Source organism: Pongo pygmaeus, chromosome 13, assembly GCF_028885625.2.
Source record: "Pongo pygmaeus isolate AG05252 chromosome 13, NHGRI_mPonPyg2-v2.0_pri, whole genome shotgun sequence".
Lineage (NCBI taxonomy): Eukaryota > Metazoa > Chordata > Mammalia > Primates > Hominidae > Pongo > Pongo pygmaeus.
This window is the reverse complement of record NC_072386.2, coordinates 62,665,486-62,684,628: the sequence shown is the minus strand read 5'-3', so window position 1 is coordinate 62,684,628 and position 19,143 is coordinate 62,665,486. Positions and strand designations below refer to the sequence as shown.

Genomic DNA, 19,143 nt, shown 5'->3' with positions numbered 1-19,143 from the left:
AAATTGCCTTGAATAAAGTAATGATTGCCTAGTGAATTTCTAAGTTCTCCATTGGAAGAGAAATATAAATATATCAAATCCATATTATGTAAATTTGATATATAATATAAATTTGATATATTTATATTTCGCAAGCAATAGAATAGATGTTCTTCATCTTCCTTTCACACAATTACTTTATTTCATTTTTATAGTTTTGTATTTAGAGCCTTCTGTACTTTTATTATATCAGTAACTATTAAAATTCAGCTGTTTAATGAAGCAATTTCAGCTTTATCCTATACATCTCTGATAACATTGAAGCACCTCTCTTATGGTCAACTCTATACCATTAAATTATTTTTCATTATATCCTCATGATAGTAATAGAGTGTACTGGTCCTGGTATTTTTTCTGAAGATTACTAGCATAAGAATTATCTGAGGAAGCCAAATTCAAATTTCCATACCATCTTATTTGGTAAACAATGAAGAATAAGACCTATTTCAACCAATTTAATTTTTTTTTTTTTTGAGACGGAGTTTTGCTCTTGTTGCCAAGGCTGGAGTGCAATGGCACGATCTCAGCTCACTGAAATCTCTGTCTCCCAGGTTCAAGTGATTCTCCTGCCTCAGCCTCCTGAGTAGCTGGGATTACAGGCACACACCGCCACACCCAGTCAATTTTTTTTTTTTTTTTTTTTTTTTTTTTGTTAGTAGAGATGGGGTTTCACCATGTTTGCCAGGCTGGTCTCGAACTCCTGACCTCAGGTGATCTGCCCACCTCAGCCTCCCAAGGTGCTGGGATTACAAACTTGAGCCACTGTTCCCGGCCTAAACCTACGTAAATTAAATGAACATAGGGAATAATGTAAAGGATAACTGGTAATGGTTTCAAATATGGCTTATTCTAGGAGTTCAAATAATAGCTCCAGAACCTGCCATGTCTCCATCCTTAGATTCTACTTTCCTTCATGTTGAGTGATTCTCAGACTCCTCATGACAAGATGTTTGCCAAAATCTCTGTTCCAGGAATAAAGATGTCTCCGTCTCTTTCCAGTAGCTCTTGAAAAGCCTTAGAATTAACTTTGTATACCTTAAGAAAATCAGTAACTTTTTCTCTGTCAATAGCAAGGTTGAAGCAAAAGAAAAAAAAGAAAGATGCATCTATAATAGGGACTAAACATGAAAATTCTTAGACTTAAATATAGCAAGAGTAGCATAAGATTTATATAAAAGTTAATTTATAAAATCCAAAATGAAGTACATAAAATATTCCTAATGATACTACTATTATAGAAATGTCACTACTTCTAAAATTAATATAGAAATGTTATGCAACTGAAATTACAATCTTAATAAGCTTTTCTGTTGAACAATATAAAGTGATTCTAGAATGTATGTGGAAAAATATATCTCTAGAAATAGTCAAGAAATTTATGAATACTGAATAATAACAAGAAGACAAAGTAGGAGACTTCCAGATACTAAAATAACTATGGAGTAACTGTAATCAAAGGTAAGTGTATAATATTAGCACAGGAATAGGTAAATACATTAGTCAAATATGCCTGAGCATCCATAGAAAGATTTAGTAGTTATAGGATTTTAATTGAACTTAGTGAGAATGTCTAATTTAATAAACGATGCTTGTATGTTTGATTATCCATGTAGAAGAAAAATGAATCCTTGCTCTAAGAAAAATATTGAAAGAAAATTTAGAAGGCTGTTTGTATAAATTTGAGATGGGAAAGATATTCCCAATTATGACAGAAATCACAGAAACCATAAAGGAAAAGCTAGATATATCTGGCTCTTTTAAAATTACATATTTCTGCAAGGCAAAAGATACCAGAAACAAAATGAAGAAACAAATTTAAAGATATTTAAAGTGTTGAAAATTAAATTAAGTGTAGAATAAGTTTATTTTTCTCAGGCACTAGTTATTAAAGGATCATTACATGTGAATTCCTTCTGTAGAATTCATAGGATTATCAAACTGTATAAGCAACAGAAAGAGAAATTACAAATTTTATCAATAAAACTATTTTGCAATTAGCACTTAAACTTTTATTGTCCAGAAATATCTTTCTAATGAAATGATACTTCTAGAAAAGCATGACAAATCACTCCAATTCTTTATTTTAAAAATAAGTAAATAAGAAGCAGAATGGTACTCATTCGAAAAGATACAGAGTAAAACAGAGCAAAATAAACACAAAGGCAATGAAAAATAATTAATAAGAACTCAAAAATGTCCCTTTCAAACAAAAGTTGAAAGGGTCAACAGACTTGCACTTTTGACCAAGAAGGAATTTTAGAAATGTGAGTCAATAGAAAAAAAATCCTGTTTTTCAGTCCAATCATGGCAATGAAAAATAGGATTCTGGAAAACATAAAAGTGGCATGCCACAAGGTAAACATGTTACTACCCTTAGATTACTCTTAAATTATGAACAAAATGTAGACATTGTAATAACTGAAATGTATTTTAAATGTAGGGTTTGATCTGATTAATGGAGAAAATCCCATAGCATCTCTACTGAAAGAAACTATAAAAAAGAAGTACTGGTAAAACAGCTTTCTCAGGAGGCCATGGTAACTGTGAGCTAATATCATTTGTATTTGGTAGGAGGTGGGGAAGAATGGGAGATCATTAACTTTTGAAGGACTTCAGTGGATGAATGCACTCAATCTGTCCCAGATGCATGTCATTAAGAAAGAATAAACTAGCTAACATTGCCAAAATTGAGTTCACTTAAGGTATCAGGTCAGGGATGTTTTTCATGATCTGTGTCTTTAATAAGGATATGTTTTCCATCAAAGTGGCTAAAATGGGAAAGACAGAAAATATGAAATGTTGAAGAAGCTGTGGAACAACCAGAGAGCTGTTTTATGGCACTGGTAGGAGTGTAAATTGGTACAACAACACTGAAAAACTAGCTGGCAGTTCAAAAATTAAACAAATGAATGTTCGTGACTCAGCGGTTCCAGTCTTAGGTTTATATGGTCAACAGAAATGTGTACCAAAGAATGTTCACCAAAGAATGTGCACAAGAATGCCCAAGCAGCACTATTCATAATAGAACCAAACTAGAAACTGTCCAAGTAATTACTAGTAGCAGAACAAACTCATAAACTGCTATATTCACCTAACGGACCACTCTACAACAATAAGAATAAATGAAGTGCAATTATGCAACATGGAAACAGGTCTTGCAAACACAACATGGATAAATCTTCAAATGCAGTGTGGCACAAAAGAAGTCAGGCACAAAGAGCATGCGTTGTTTACTTCCCTTTATAGACATTTAAAAAACAAGCTAAACTATGGGCATTGGAGGTCAGGATAATGGCTGTCTTTGGAGCACAGAAACCAGAGACTGTAAGGGGAATCAGAGGACAGGGGGTTCTGGGATGCTGGTAGTTATCAGCTTGTAAAAATTCATCAAGCTATATAGTTATGTTTTGTATGCTTTTCTGTATGTATGTTATATTTTAATAAAAAGATTCCCAACACAGGTGTGTGTGTGTGTCTTACGGAGCTGGAAGCAGTAAGTAGGAGAATTGAGCAAGTTAATTTTCCTTAAATAGAGGGAATCATTTATAAAAATTTATAACTAAAATGCAAACAGCAACTTTCTATTTATAGGATAATGGACTTCATATATATGTTGTCCAATAGCCTAGGAAAAACAACATCTTTGGTTCTTATCTCAAAGCCAAAGGCTAATATTATACCTGCTTCAAATAATAGTTTTCATGCACTCAATTCCATTATGTAAACTAAGAATATTGCTGTATTAGTCTGTTTACATTGCTGTAAAGGAATATCTAAGACTACAAAACTCTTTTATTTAATTTGTAAATAAAAGAGATTTAATTGGCTCACAGTTCTGCAGGGTGTACAGAAAGCATGGCATCTGCCTCTCCTCCTGGTGAGGGTCTCAGGAAGCTTACAATCATGGCTGAAGGTGAAAGGGAAGCTGGTGCATCACATGACGAGAGAGAGCAAGAGAGAGCAAGGAGGAAGTGGCAAGCTCTTCTATTTTTTTTAATTATTTTTTAATGTGTATTTTTATTTATTTTTGATTTATTTATTTTCTATATCAACAGGTTTTGGGGGGACAGGTGGTGTTTGGTGACATGAATAAGTTCTTTAGCGGTGATTTCTGAGATTTTGGTGCACTCATCACCTGAGCAGTGTACACTGTACCCAGCATGTAGTCTGTTATCCCTCGCCACCCTCAACTTTTTCCCGAGTCCCCAAAGTCCAATGTATCATTCTTATGCCTTTGCTTCCTCATAGCTTAGCTCCCACAGAAGAGTGAGAACATATGATGTTTGATTTTCCATTCCTGATTTACTTCATTTAGAATAAGCCTCCAATTCCATCCAGGTGGCTGCAAATGTCATTATTTCATTCCTTTCTATGGCTGAGTAGTATTCCATGGAATATGTGTGTGGAGGGGGGGGTGTTTGTGTGGGGTGTCTGTGTATCACATTTTCTTTTTCCACTCATTGATTGATTGGCATTTGGGCTAGTTCCGTGTTTTTGCAATTGCAAATTGTGCTGCTATAAACATGTGTGTGCAATCTTTTTCGTATAATTACTTCCTTCCCTCTGGGTAGATACTCAGTAGTGGGATTGCTGGATCAAATGGTAGATTTACTTTTAGTTCTTTAAGGAACCTCCACACTGTTTTCCATGATGGTTGTACTAGTTAACATTCCCACCAACAGTATAAAAGTGTTCCCTTTTCACTGCATCGCCACTAACAGCTACCATTTTTTGATTTTTTAAATTATGGCCATTCTTGCAGGAGTGAAGTGGTATTACATTGTGGTTTTGATTGCATTTCCCTGATAATTAGTGATGTTGAACACTTTTCCATATGCTTGTTTTGGTCATTTGTATATCTTCTTTTGAGAATTGTCTATTCATGTTTTTTAGCCCACTTTTTGATGGGATTGTTTTTTCTTGCTGATTGGTTTGAGTTCTTTGTAGATTCTGGATATTAGTCCTTTGTCAGGTGTATAGACTGTGAAGATTTTCTCCCACTCTGTGGGTTGTCTGTTAAATCTGCTGATTATTTCTTTTGCTGTACAGAGCTTTTTAGTTTAATTAAGTCCCATCTGTTTATCTTTGTTTTAGTTGCATTTGCTTTTGGGTTCTTGGTCATGAAGTCTTTGCCTAAGCCAATGTCCAGAAGGTTTTTTTTCCAACCTCATCTTCTAGAATCATTATGGCTTCAGGTCTTAGATTTAAGTCTTTGATCCATCTTGATTTTTGTATAGAGTGAGAAATGAAGATCCAGTTTCATTTTTCTACATGTGGCTTGCCAATTATCCCAGCACCATTTGTTGAATAGGGTGTCCATTTCCCACTTTATGTTTTTGTTTGCTTTGTCAAAGTCCAGTTGACTATAAGTATTTGGGTTTATTTCTGGGTTCTCTATTCTATTATATTGGTCTGTGTGCCTATTTTTATACCAGTACTATGCTATTTGGTGACTATGGCCTTATAGTATAGTTTGAAGTCGGATAATGTGATGTCTCCAGATTTGTTCTTTTTGCTTAGTCTTGCTTCGGCTATGCGGGCTCTTTTTTGGTTCCATATGAATTTTATGATGTTTTTTCTAGTTCTGTGAGGAATGATAGTGATATTTTGATAGGGATTGTATTGAATTTGTAGATTGCTTTTGGCAGTATGATCATTTTTGCAATATTGATTCACCCATCCGTGAGCATGGGATGTGTTTCCATTTGTTTGTGTCATCTATGATTTCTTTCAGTAGTGTTTCGTAGTTTTCCTTGTAGATGTCTTTCACATTCTTGGTTGGGTATATTCCTAAGCATTTTATTTTTTGTGCAGCTATTGTGAAAGGGGTTGAGTTCTTGATTTGACTCTCAGCTTGGTTGCTCTTGGTGTATAGCAGAACTACTGATTTGTGTACATTAATTTTGTATCCTGAAACTTTGCTAAATTCATTTACCAGTTCTAGGAGCTTTTCGGATGAGTCTTTAGGGTTTTATAGGTATATGATCATATAATCAGCAAACAGCAACAGTTTGACTTCTCTTTACCAATTTGGATGCCCTTTTTTTTCTTTCTCTTGTCTGATTGCTCTGGCTAGGACCTCAGCACTGTGTCGAATAGAAGTGGTGAAAATGGACATCCTTGTCTTGTTCCAGCTCTCAGGGGGAATGCTTTCAGCATTTCCCCATTTAGTATAATGTTGGCTGTGGGTTTGTCATAGACGGCTTTTACGACCTCAAGATATGTCACTTCTATGCCAATTTTGCTGAGGGTGTTAGTCATAAAGGGATGCTGGATTTTGTCAAATGATTGTGTCTATTGAGATGATCATGTGATTTTTGTTTTTAATTCTGTTTATGTGGTGTATCTCATTTATTGATTTACCTATGTTAAATTTTCCCTGCATCCCTGGTATGAAACCCATTTGATTATGGTGGATTATCTTTTTGATATGCTGTTGGATTTGGTTTGTTAGTATTTTGTTGAGGATTTTTGCATCTGCTATAATCATGGATATTGGCCTGTAGTTTTCTTATTTTGTTATATCCTTTCCTGGTTTTGGTATTAGGATGATACTGGTTTCATAGAATGATTTAGGAAGGATTCCCTTTTTCTCTGTCTTTTGGAATAGTATCAATAGGATTTGTACCAATTCCTCTTTGAATGTCTGATAGAATTCAGCTGTGAATCCATCTGGTCCTGGACTTTTTTTGTTGGCAATTTTTTTATTACCATTTCAATCGTACTGCTTCTTATTTGTCTGCTAGGAGATTCTATATCTTCCTGGTTTAATCTAGGAGGGTTGTATATTTCCAGGAACTTATTCATCTCCTCTTTTCTAGTTTATGTGCATAAAGGTGTTCATAGCAGTCTTGAATAATGTTTTGTATTTCTGTGGTATTAGTTGTAATATCACCCATTTCCTTTCTAATTGAGCTTATTTGGATTATTTCTCTTCTTTTCTTGGTTAATCTTGCTAATGGTAAATCAATTTTATTTATCTTTTCAAAGAACCAGCTTTTTGTTTTGTTTGTCTTTTGTATTTTATTTTGTTGTTGTTTCAATTTAATTTAGTCCTGCTCTGATCTCTGTTGTTTCTTTTCTTCTTCTGGGTTTGGGTTTGGATTGTTCTTCTTTCTCCGGTTCTGTGAGGTGTGACCTTAGATTGTCTATTTGTGCTTTTTCAGACTTTCTTATGAAGGCATTTAATGCTATGAACTTTCCTGTTAACACCGCTTTTGCTGTATCACAGAGGTTTTGATAGGTGGTGTCACTACCATCATTCAGTTCAAACAATTTTTTAATTTCCATCTTGATTTTGTTGTTGACCCAACGGTCATTTAGGAGCAGGTTATTTAATTTCCATATACTTGTATGGTATTGAGGATTCCTTTTGGAATTGATTTCCAATTTTATTTTACTGTGGTCTAAGAGAATACTTGATATAATTTTGATCTTCTTAAGTTTACTGAGGCTGGTTTTGTGGCCTATCATATGGTCTATCTTACAGAATATTCCATGTGCTGATGAATAGAATGTATACTCTGCAGTTGTTGGGTAGAATGTTCTATAAGTATCTGTTAAGTCCGTTTGTTCTAGGATATGGTTTAATTCCATTGTTTCTTTGTTGACTTTCTATCTTAATAACCTGTCTAGTGCTGTCAGTGGAGTATTGAAGTCCCCCCACTATTATTGTGTTGCCATCTATCTCATCTCTTAGGTCTAGTAGTAATTGTTGTATAAATTTGGGAGCTCCTGTATTAAGTGCATGTATATTTAGAATTGTGATATTTTTCTGTTGGACTAGTCCTTTTATAATTATATAATGTCCCTCTTTGTCTTTTTAACTGCTGTTGCTTTAAAGTTTGTTTTGTCTGATATAAGAATAGCTACTTCTGCTCACTTTTGCTGTCCATTTGCATGGAATGTCTCTTTCCACCCCTTTACCTTAAGTTTATGTGAGTTCTTTATGTGTTAGGTGAGTCTTCTGAAGACAGTAGAAACTTAATTGGTGAATTCTTATCCATTCTGCAGTTCTGTATCTTTTAAGTGGAGCATTTAGGCCATTTACATTCAGAGTTGGTATTGAGATGTGAAGTACTATTCTATTCATCATATTATTTGCTGCCTGAATACCTTGGTTTTTTTCACTGCATTATTGTTATATAGGTCCTATGAAATTTATGCCTTGAGGAGGTTCTATTTTGATGTATTTTGAGGATTTGTTTCAAGATTTAGAGCTCCTTTTAACGTTCTTGTAGTGGCACATTCTCTCAGTATTTGTTTTTCTAGAAAAAGACTGTATCTGTCCTTCATTTACGAAGTTTAGTTTCTCTGTGTACAAAATTATTGGCTGATAATTGTTTTCTTTAAAGAGGCTAAAAATAGGACCACAGTCCCTTCTAGCTTTTAGGGTTTCTGCTGAGAAATCTGCTGTTAATCTGATAGATAGATTTTTCTTTATAGGTTACCTGATACTTTTGAATCACAGCTCTTAAGATTCTTTCCTTTATCTTGGCTTTAGATAGATAGCCTGATGACTATGTGCCTAAGCAATGATCTTTTTGTGATTAATTTCCCAGGTGTTCTTGGAGCTTCTTGTATTTGGATGTTAAGATCTCTAGCAAGGCTGGGGAAGTTTTCCTTGGTTATCCCCTCAAATATGTTTTCCAGACTTTTAGATATCTCATCTTCCTCAGGAACACCAATTATTTTTAGGTTTGGACATTTAACATAGTCCCAAAATTCCTGGAGGCTTTGTTCATTTTTTAAAATTCTTTTTTCTTTGTCTTTGATGGATTGGGTTAATTCAAAAGCCTTATGTTTGAGCTCTGAGGTTCTTTCTTCGGCTTGTTTGGTTCTATTTCTGAGGTTTTCCAGTGCATTTTGCATTTCTCTAAGTGTCTCCTTGACCAGAAGTTATGGTTGTTTTTATTTATATTCTCTATTTCAGTGAAGACTTTTCCTTTCATATCCTGTATCATGCTTTTTATTTCTTTAAGTTCGACTTCGCCTTTCTCTGGTGCCTCCTTGATTCTTTATCTGGCAATTCAGAGATTTCATCTTGGTTGGGATCCATTGCTGGTGAGCTGGTATGATCTTTTGGGGGTATTAAAGACCCTTGTTTTTTCATATTACCAGAATTGTTTTTCTGGTTCCTTCTCACAGTCTGGGGTAGAATATGTCAGAGGGAAGATCTGGGATTCAAGGGCTGCTGTTCAGATTCTTCTGTCCCGCAGGATGTTCCCTCTATGTGGTGTTCTCCCCCTTCCTCAAGGGTTGTGGCTTCCTAGGAGCCAAACTACAGTGATTCTTTTTGCTCTTCTGGTTCTAGATACCCAGTTGAGCTACTGGGCTCCAGGCTGTTACTGGAGAGTCTCTGCAAAGAGTCCTGAGATGTGATGTGTCTTCAGGTCTTGCAGCCCTGGATACCAGTACCTGCTCTGATGGAGGTAGCAGGGGAGTGAAGTGGACTCTGAGTTTGTGTCGTGTTTTTGTTTAGTGCACTGGTTTTGTGTTGGTTAGCCTCCAGCCAGGAGGTGGCGCTTTCAAGAGTGTATCAGCTGTGGTCCTACAGGGAGGATGCAGACTTGCCCTAGGAATACCTGGTTAAGTATTCAGGTTTCTCAGGCAATGGGCAGAGCCATAGAGCTCCAGATTATGACTTTCGTCTTCAGCTACCAGGGTGGCTAGAGAAAGACTACCAGGTAGGGGAAGAGATAGGTGTGTCTGAGCTCAGCCTTTCTTTGGGCAGGGCTTGCTATGGCTGCTGTGGGGAATGGGGGTGTGATTCCCAGGCCAATGGAGTTCTGTTCCCATGGGAATTATGGCTGCCTCTGCTGAGTCATATACATCCCAGGGAAGTCGGAAAAAGCTGGTAGTCACAGGTCTCACTGTTCCGACACAGCCCACAGTCCTAAAGGCCAGTCTCACTCCCACTGTGCCCCCCAACAGCACTGAGTCTATTTCCAGACAGCCAGTTTCCAGGGCTGAGAACTTGCTCCAGACCACTGCCTCCCTGTTGAGAAAGCAAACAGACTCACAGTTTTTCAGTGTCTCATGCAGCCTCCAGCAGTCATCCAGTTCCTTCAAAAGGTCTGTGGATTCTCTTAGCTTTGCTGGTATGTTCTTGCAGCAGTTTTTGGAGCAAAAGTCCATGATATGACTCTCCACACACTGGTGTGTCCATCTGAGAGGGAGCTGCAAGCTAGTCCTGCCTCCTATCCACCGTCTTAATCCCCTCTCTTGCAAGCTCCTTTCAACAACCAGCTCTCATCATCACCAAGTAAATGGCACTAAGCCATTCATGAGAGATCTGCTCCCATGACGCAAACACCTACCACCAGGCTCCACCTCTGACACTGAGGATTACATTTCAACATGAGATTTGGAGGAGACACACATTCAAATCATATCAATTGTTAAATCAAGAGATATTATCTTCTAAATCATTTCACTGCCCATAGCAATTTTACCTTTCAAAAGCCTTTACAAGCAATACTATTCTATGACCCACAAAGGCCTAGTGAAGTAGATTGCCAATCAATACATATTTTAAATGGTCATGAATTATCCGGTACATGTTCAATGACTTTACATTTAAGTCACTTAGCTAAGTACTGCTAGGACAATAGGTGACATTCTGCCTTTCAAATGTGTTAAACTCTCTTCCTAATCTGCTGGACTTCTAAACTACCCTGTTTTCACCTACTCTGAGATGGCAAAAGCCTTTAGCAATGCTAAACACATAGATGAAAGTCAAAATGCTGGGCAGAACAATAAGAGGCACACTGAGGCCCAATGAGGACTGCAAGTATGGAATGCTAGGAAATAGTGTAAGCTAGGTGAAGTTGGCATGGAGGAGTCAAGGAATGAAGACTCTAGAAAAGTGACCATCTGTGCAAAGAGGTAAATTGGTAGAACTATACAAATATGCTTATCAAAGAAAAAGCATCCATCATGTTGAGATGGTATAATTCCCTTGACCCCCTTTGCCAGCAGGAACTGAAGTGGCTCATTTCACTCAGGCTGCCACTGGCCACTCCTTGTAGGAGGAAGCATGCGAGCAAGGGAATGAGGGAACCAGAGTGAATGAACTCTAGAACTGGCTAGTCACTCCTCTCTGGAGGGGGCAGGCTCTGTGTGGGCCCCACAATGGTGTCAAACCATGTTACAACCAATGCTCTTTCAGCTCTGCAGTCCGGGGACTGCCAAGTGTCAACCAGCTCAGTGGAAGGTCACAGTGGCAGCCTCTGTCTTCTTGGCGCCCAGGTTCTTGTCCAGCATCCAGGAAGAATCAGGTCACACAAACTGAAAGGTGATTAATGCAGAAGACTTTATTGAGCGGTGGGTGGCTTTCAGTGGAAAGGGAGGCTGGAAAGGGAATGGGAAGGTGATCTTTCCCTTAAACCCAGCCATCTCCGGCTGGGCCCATCTCCGAAGCTGCACTGTCTGAAGTTAGCCACGTTTATCTGTTGTCTCTGATGCTCAGTTGCTTCTCTGCTCGCCACTCAGCTGCTTGTATCCTTAATGCTCAGCTGCTTGTGTTGCTCTGTCAGCTGAAGTCTTTTATGGGCACAGGATAGGGGTGGGGCAGGCCAAAAAGGCAACATTTGGGTGGAAAAATGGGGTCAGCTGTTTTCACTTAGGGCCGAGGTTCCAGGCTTAAGGGTGGGGTTCAGCCAGGAGCCCAGCCCTACTGTATCAATGTCAAGGTCTGTTTTACAAAAAGAGGTTATTGCAAAGCAATTTTCAGATGCATACCCCATTTATATGTGTAAGGAGGGTAGCAGGAAGCTTGAATATTTATGACCAGTCTTAGAACAACTAAAATATGTGTGTGTAACTGTATGACTATATATACACATTATGTACAGGTGTCTGTGTATATCAATGCATATATATATATATATAATTGTATTATCATTATTTATGTCTACTCTAAGGAGTTTTGCAACTTACGGATAATATTTTAGTCATTTTTTTATGCTTTGCACCTAAAATGCCTGGCTTAGACTAGGGCCCTGAAAACACTCATTAACATGAAATAAAAGTGTTTTGTATGTATGCAGAGTTTCTTGATGAATCAGTGAATAATCTCAGACATCTAAGGTTTTATACTTACAGTTTTTTGTCTTCCTGTATTCTCAGTTGCCAGCTTTTGTTTTCATTTAATTAATGCAAAACTTCTATATCCTGCAGTTTCAACTCACAGTTCGGATGTCTAGTCTGAGAGTCTGAGGATTCACTCTCCCTCTAGACCAGCTCTACCAGCTTTATGAGAGATACTTGCCACCCTTAAACATTTCTTTACCATTTACATGAGTTCACAGATGTGAAGGGAATGTATAATCTTAAATAAACACAATATGCTCTGTATTAGGCTTATGCTCTAAATATAGTACTGTACTTATAGTATTACATTTTTTGAAAAAAATCATAGTTTTGTCAGCATTCTATTTACGACACATTGCCACATCTTTCTCTTTTCCTATATTTTTAACAAAATCAATAAAAGTATACATGCAGTATTTTACACTTGCTATTTGTAATATATTATCCCTTCATTCCAAAAAATAAACTTCCACAACAATCATTAAATAGCAGGAAATATTAACCATCTGCATGCATGTATCACACTTCAGTTTTAAATTTTAGTTTGGAATATTTCAAACAGAGAGAAAACTAGAATAAAAAACGTGATGAACAGCCTTCAACTCATAATCAAGTTCTATGAAATTATATATTATATCATTGAAACTCTGTGATACCTTCCCCATCTTAAATCCTTTCTCCACAGAATACTGGATTTTGTGTTTATCATCCTCATGTAAGCATTTATTCCCATAGTATAAACACTTGAATATGTCCACACAAAATACAGCATGATTTTTCAGGTGTTAAAAAAATTTATGTAGGCCGGGCACGGTGACTCACTCCTGTAATCCCAGCACTTTGGGAGGCTGAGGTGGGCAGATCGCCTGAGATCAGGAGTTCGAGATCAGCCTGGCCAAAATGGCAAAACCCTATCTCTACTAAAAGTACAAAAAATGCTGGGCGTGGTGGCAGGCACTTGTAATCCCAGCTACTCAGGAGGCTGAGGGAGGAGAATCGCTTGAACCCAGAAGGCAGAGGTTGCAGTGAGCCAAGATCATGCAACTGCACTCCAACCTGAGCGACAAGAGAAAGACTCTGTCTCAAAAAATATATATATATATAAATATTATAATATCTTGCTCCATATGTACTTCTGCAATTTACTTTTTTACTGAATGTTTCAGCAATGTATTCATGTTGATTTATGTAACACTAGCATACTTGTTTATACTACTGAATTCTATTATATGACTACAACATAATTATGTATACCTAGCATCTTATTTATGAGCATTGGGTTGTTTCTAGTTTTTCACTTTTAAAAAAAGCTGGAATGGATAATGCATGCCTTCTTCTGCATGTGTGTAAGGATTTCTCTAATGGAATTGCTAAATCTCAAGCAAGTAATCTTCAAGTTTATTAAACATTTTCAAATGTTTCTTCATATTTACATACCCAATCAGAGTGAATGTAAGTTCTCATTTCTCCAAATACTTAGCACTATTTGTATTGACCTATTTGCAAATTTTAGATTGTTTGCCAACCTACTATGTGCAAAACAGTATTTTAGGTTGCTTTAATATGTATATCACTGATTATTACTGAGGTAGGTACCTTTTTATGCTTGTTGGCCCTTCATATTTTCACCTATTTATAAGCCTTTCCCATTTATTGGGATGGAGATCGGTGACTTTTTCCTTATTAAGTTGAATAAAGTCTTCTTAATTCTGGATACTACTCCTTTGTTTGCTCTATGTGTTCCAAATATCATTTTTCACTCTATGGCTTCTTTAGCTTTTGTCTATTATGCCTTTTTTAGAGCAGAAATTTACCATTTCAATGTAGAAAATGAATTGTTTTCTTATGCATTGCATTTTCAGTATCTTGTTTAAGAAATTTTTCTTTGTTCTTCTAAACATCTAAGGTTTGACTTTTCTTATGAAGGTCTTTAACCTACTTGAAATTGATTTTCTGAATGGAATAACTTTGGAACGTACTACAAACACAACTTTATATTTTGAGATGCTGCCAGAATTTCTTTTAAATTAAGGCATATACTGTTGAAACCATTGCCATTATGGAAACTACATAAGTTTTGAGTTGAGTTTGATGTAGATTTTAACTCTGCAGTAAGCCTTACCTGAAGAGTATCTTAGGCGTATTCATCTTTCTGAGCCTCTTTTTCTGCAAAAAGTTAGTACTAGGCCAGGCGTGGTGGCTCATGCCTGTAATCCCAGCATCTTGGGAGCCTGAAGGGGGTGGATCACTTGAGCTCAGGAGTTCGAGACCAGCCTGGCCAACATAGTGAAACCTCGTCTCTACTAAAAACACAAAAATACCCAAGTGTGGTGGCACATGCCTGCAGTCCCAGCTACTCAGGAGGCTGAGGCAGGAGAAACACTTGAACCTGGGAGGCAGAGATTGCCATGAGCTGAGATGGTGCCACTGCACTCCAGCCTAGATGACAGAATGAGACTTTGTCTTAAAAAAAAAGATTAGTACTAATGCCTGTTCCATGGTTTGTGTCAAAATTAATAATTCAGAAATATCTACTATATTGCCTGACACACAGAGTATGCTGTTAGGGACTTGATCTCTGGCAGTGAAAGGAAATAGCAATAGCTTGAGAGAACCAGAACAAATCAAGATGAATGCTTGCTTATCTAATTTTGGCACAACAAGATGATGATAAATAAAAATGAATATCCCACATTTTGGAAACTAATAATATGAATGTCTGTTGAGATTATAGGATCAGACTTTCCCTCTGTGAGTCCTAGATAATCCTAGGTTAGGAAGTGAAGATTCAGAGTTCTGCCCAGGAGAAGGGCCAGAAGAGACAGTTCTCTGGGGCTGAGAGAAGGTTCCTTTGCTTCTTTATTTTACTAACCTCAAGGTGTTCATAAGTTGGAGCGAACAGCTCTAATGGGGATTGGATTGGTCAGGGTGGGGAGTGGGTGGGGGGACCTATCCACAGGGAGAAAAGAATGCAAGGAACTATTCCAGGATGCAGTCTGGAAAGAGTCTGTGCTTAAGCAGTAGGCTATAGAACTTTTTAATTTTTCTGGAGTCATCCTTTCCAATAGCCCCAAACCTTCAGGTAAATTTTCTTCAAAATCACAGCTAAATCTCAGTTACACCCTTGAAAAATGGGTAAATCCCAATACCCATGCTTAGATACAAACTGTCCAGGGAGAGAACAGGGATCCTTCTCTTCATCAGAATGGACAGAAGACGTGGCAGATGCCATCAGACAACAATGTTTCTGGTGGAGCTGATGACACTGTCAGCTACCCATGCATTTGTGTTGGCAAGATGCAATGGGAAGAGAGGAAAAAGTTCAGTGACATTTTGGAATGCACTTGAGATGTTGGCTTTGGAAAGCTTCCTAAATACCAAGGACATACTTTGATTATGGTTCTGGGAAGACACATGAGGGCTAATTTCCATTAAAATGTGCCATAAAAATGAAAGGGAGAGAGAGAGAGCCTGGAGCAGTAGCGTGCACTTGTAATCCCCAGGAGGCTGAGGTGAGGGCATCACTTGAGGCCAGGAGCTTGAGATCAGCTTGGGCAACATAGCGAGACACTGCCTCTACAAAAAATAAAAATAAAAATAGCTGGGTGTAGTGGCCCACACCTGTAGTCTCAGCTCCTTGGGAGGCTGAGGCAGTAGGATCACTTGAGTCCAAGACTTTGAGGCTGCAATGAGCTGCAATTGTGCCACAGCACTCCAGCCTAGGTGACAAAGCGAGATCCCATCTCTAAAATAATAATAACAAAAAACATTTTTTAAAAATTAAGAGCTTCTTTGATGAGACTTGGACCTTGGACCTTGTAGATTAAAAATGTGTGAGAAGACTGAACAGATTTTTAGGCCAAGGAGTTGTAAGCAACACAGTAGAAATTAAAATGTGAGCAGAGATATCAGAAATACTATCTTTACCAGATATTCTTAGACACTTCCTTTTTGCTAAAGCTTTTCCTGTTCTCTCACTAGATCCACTCACTTAATCATTAATTCATTCCATCATTCACCGAACATTCAAAGCAATGTGAATGGATTGAATGTTCGGCCTCCTTGTAGCCAATTCAGTCCAATTAAATGTGTATTACGTGCTTCAAATAGTGCTAGACGCTGGGGATACAATAGGAAGCAAAACAGACTTGGCCCCTGCATTTGGGGAGCTTGCCAGGTGGTAGAGATTAGCCTTAAAATAATGAACGGAACCAGGTATTGGGGCAGGGATGGAGGATGTAATCAAGAGATCATCAAATGATTACACCCCAGTGTAGTACCATATAGAAATGAATGGCACTATGATATCTGGAAAAGAGAAAATTACGTTTAATAAAGGAATCTTAAAACATCAGAAACTCAGAAAGACTTTTAAAAGCCGTTAAAATGAATGTTTTGTAAGTTGATCATCTCACTATGCTGGGAAATCTATTCATGAACCATGCATCAGTACACAGGGATAGCAGATAAAAACAACAATTTTGTGTGTAGAGTTTACTGTTTGTGGGGCCTGATAGTCAAACTGAATGGAAGTACACTATTCTCTGGAAACAACTTGAAGGATGAAAAACCTATAAACTTTTTTTTAAATGTATTTTGGCTCTTCCAGTTTTAATGTATATGATAGAAAATATGTTGACTGCATCCTGCATTTTTTTATTTATCTAAAGAGAAATGCAATGGAGGTATTCCTCACAGGGAATTTCTTTTTATAGCTTGTTAAGCCATAAAAACAACTCCCTTTAGCTATTTCTAATTTAAAGTGCATGTAGCACAGGATTTTTATATTTGTTTATTTAAAGTATGACTTGAATTTGGTGAGGAGGTCCCATGTGAATCTGAAATATCAAATCGTGTATCTACACTTCCAGAGTCCTGGAACCATCTGCAAACCAGGACAGATTTCACAGCCTAATTAATAATTATGTAGATAGTAAAATCCCCAAAGACCCCTTCTGCCTTTCTTTAAAATAGTTCAGATTTCTTCTTGTGTTATTATGGGTTAATATTTCATCTGAATTATAGGTTTAACTGGGAATAAATTAGAGAATTACAATGTAGCAGGCGATCCTGTTCTTTTAAATTTGGGGTGCAAGTTTTCTTCTGTAAAAGACTTGAGACCAGGCACATCCTGCACTCATTTGCATCATGGAGTGGATAATGTTTCCAGACTGATCTTTGTCTTTATAATGTTACCAAGAACCCCCAGGGACTGTGGCTACAAGGAGGCCTGGGAGATGTAAGTGTCTGCATATACTTGTATGAAGCAGGGTATTTAATTCCTATAACTCTGCTTTTGTACTTCATACATGTTGACTCTAAGACCTCACTCATCTTGGATTCCCAGTGGATGCATATATCCATATATTATCAACATCTCCATAGTCATAATGATTTCTGTGAGTAGTTTCCAGATTATTATTCAATGTGTCTTTGTTAGTACAAGTTTATATATATATATATAGAGAGAGAGAGAGAGAGAGAGAGAGAGTTATACTATGTTGTTTCTGATTACATATTTCATGAAACAAATTATTACTTTAGGATAAGCAAATACACATAATTAAAATGAACTTATCATTACATATTAAATGACAAAGAAAAGCTATTCTTATTTTGTTTTCACACTTTCTTTCCCCAGTTTTATTCTCATCCTTGTTTCTAAAGATACGTAAAATACAAACAAAAATTATACAAAAAGCCCAACAGTATACTATTTAATTATGCCTTAAGAGCAGAGGAAGAATGCAAAATAGCATTTTACAATACAAGGTGTTGAAAGTATAAGCTTTGCTTATTTTATTAATAAAGTGGTTAGAAAAATGCAATTCTTTCAAGAAAATATCAGATAAATAGATACCAAGCTTTTCACAGTTTCTAATCATTCCCATTTTTCTTGCGTATACAGAAAATTTGACAAGTTTCTTATGGTAAAAATATAAGAATAGTTTCATTTTGACACAACGCCATGAGGGTAATATAAATAATTTCAAAAGCTCTTAGAGAAGCACAAACAATTCAATTGTTTATTCGTAAGGAGAATGTTGAATTTATTTATATTGGGAAAAAAGACTAATTATTGACTTTAATTTTCTTTCTTTCTTTTTTTTTTTTTTTTGAGATGGAGTCTCACTGTGTCGCCAGGCTGGAGTACAATGGTGCGATCTCGGCTCACTGCAACCTCTGCCTCCCAGGTTCAAGGGATTCTTCCGCCTCAGCCTCCCAAAGTGCTGGGATTACAGGCATGAGCCACCGCACCTGGGGCTGACTTTAATTTTCAATGTCTGTGAATTGCTTAAAAGTTCTCTACTTCCATTGTCACATCTTGGCCAAGATCACCATTATCTAGAGAGCCACATCTCTCTCACTGTTCTCCCCAGTTGAATTAGACCCCAGATGTTCTCTTACCTCCCAGCTTGTATTGCACATCCTTTATAATGCAACTCCACCTCAAACCTTCAATCTGAAATGCTAGTTCTTTCACTGCCCATTTTAAGTTCACTTATATGCCTTAGCTCGTTAACAAATTCAATTAATAAAGCATATACTTAGTGCTGAGTCTTACATTTAAAGGCATTTTTAAAAATCAGCAGCCAGTTTTATTCTCGTAACATGCTATTATGGGCTCAATTGTGTCCCCCACCCCCCGACCCTGAAATTGATGTGTTGACATCCCAACTTTTAGTACTTCAGAATGTGACTGTATTTGGAGATAACGTCTTTAGAGAATAATGAAGTTGGCCAGGTGAAGTGGCTCATGCCTGTAATCCCAGCACTTTGGGAGGCCAAGGCGGGTGGATCACGAGGTCAGGAGTTCAAGACTAGCCTGACCAAAATGGTGAAACACCATCTCTACTAAAAATACAAAAATTAGCCAGGTGTGGTGGCGCATGCCTGTAGTCCCAGCTACTCAGGAGGCTGAGGGAGGAGAATCGCTCCCTCAGGTGGAGGTTGCAGTGAGCCAAGATGGTGCCATTGCACTCCAGCCTGGGCAACAGAGTGAGACTCCCT

General features: G+C 37.3%; 1 protein-coding gene across 1 annotated transcript in view; it reads left to right on the top strand.

Moving 5' to 3' along the window:
* The window catches only part of ALDH1A1 (aldehyde dehydrogenase 1 family member A1), a 184,347-nt gene that overhangs the window by 3,631 nt on the left and 161,573 nt on the right, over nucleotides 1–19,143 (top strand). The window lies entirely within an intron of this gene.